The 1392-nt window shown below is 34.5% G+C and overlaps 1 long non-coding RNA gene across 1 annotated transcript in view; it reads right to left on the bottom strand.

Annotated features, from left to right (window-relative positions):
• Positions 1–307: 307 nt before the first annotated feature.
• Positions 308–1392, bottom strand: part of LOC105315595 (uncharacterized) — a 1737-nt gene continuing 652 nt past the window's right edge. The window contains exons 2-3 of the long non-coding RNA XR_002189523.1: positions 608–742; positions 308–439 (exon numbers count right to left, since the gene is read on the bottom strand). This is a non-coding gene — a long non-coding RNA (uncharacterized LOC105315595). The remainder of the gene's footprint in view (positions 440–607; positions 743–1392) is intronic.

Here is a 1392-nt window from a genome sequence, read left to right as displayed (position 1 = left end):
AGGAAGCACATGTGTGTCAGTCTGTGTGTTACTATGTACAGCCAGTGAGAGGTAAGACTAGGATTAGCTTATCATGTGTATACACACAATGAGACCATTCATACTCCATTCAAGTCTACTATTATTAGTGAATCTAAGGACCATTCTTCATGTACATACTCCATAGAAATGGGCTATATATCAGCTATTATATTACACTACCACAGTGTGTGTGTGTACATATTGTTCACAGGTGAGGTTGTTTGTTAATGGTTTACTTTGCAAGTGCATCAACAATCTGTTCCTCTTCTTGTGACTCTTCCCTCTCTTTCTCGAGGTGTTTCTCCATTAGTTGTTCAAATGAGACTCCTTCTTGTTGAGCGTTTATGTCCTTTATCTCTTCGAGCACGTCAAGAATGTCCATCTCTCTCCTTGACTCTTTGGTCCTGTTTTCTAATGCCTAATGAAGAAGAGAGAGGGAGAGGGAAAAAAGTTTTGGATAAAATAAGACAACCATTGAATAAAATTAAGGTATTAATTATTTTAAATAATAAAGAAAACTACAAATACAAAGATCAGAATTACTACTCTAGTTTAAACACTAATTATTGTGATTAAACTATTATACCAGCATTGGGTTGTTGGCCTCCTCTTCTTCTTTCTCTTGTTGCTTGGGCTCAATCTCTCTCACAGCAATGGCCTCTGCTTGAAATGTTCTATAAGCACCAGCCTCAGCAGCATAATCAGTATTCTCTGGATCTGTCTAATAAATAAGGAGAGATACAGAAAAAAGATAAGGAGGAATAATGTATGAGAGAGAGAGAGAGATACATTATAAAAATTATCACTAGAAACATAGCATAAGGACATCAATATGTATCAGAAAATGTAATAAAAATGGGGGGTGAGTTTGGAGCCATTTTTTGGAAAACTATGGGCTATAGCCTTTGCTTTTTTCCAAAAATTTGCTAATTTAAAAAATGGCCATAACTCGAAAAATTGAAGTTGGAATCAACTCAAACTTTCTACATAGCATAAGGACATTAATATTTATCAGAAAATGTAATAAAAATGGGGGGGGGGGGGGGTAAATTTGGAGCCATTTTTGGAAAAACCATGGCCTATAGCCTTTGGTTTTTTCCAAAAATTTGCTAATTAAAAAAATGGCCGTAACTCGAAAAATTGAAGTCGGAATCAACTTAAACTTTTTACATAGCATAAGGACATCATCAATATGTATCAGAAAATGTAATAAAAATGGGGGGTAATTTTGGAGTCATTTTTCAGAAAAAATCATGGGCTATAGTACAGGAATTTTTTCAAAAATTAGCCCATTTTTTAAAATGGCCATAACTTAAAAAATTGAAGTTGGAATTGGCTCAAACTTTCTACATAGCATAAGGGCATCAATAT

This window comes from Amphimedon queenslandica, unplaced genomic scaffold, assembly GCF_000090795.2.
Source record: "Amphimedon queenslandica unplaced genomic scaffold, v1.1 AMPQUscaffold_9391, whole genome shotgun sequence".
Classification (NCBI taxonomy): Eukaryota; Metazoa; Porifera; class Demospongiae; order Haplosclerida; family Niphatidae; genus Amphimedon; species Amphimedon queenslandica.
The sequence above is the reverse complement of the archived record's forward strand: the minus strand, read 5'-3'. Positions and strand labels throughout refer to the sequence as shown.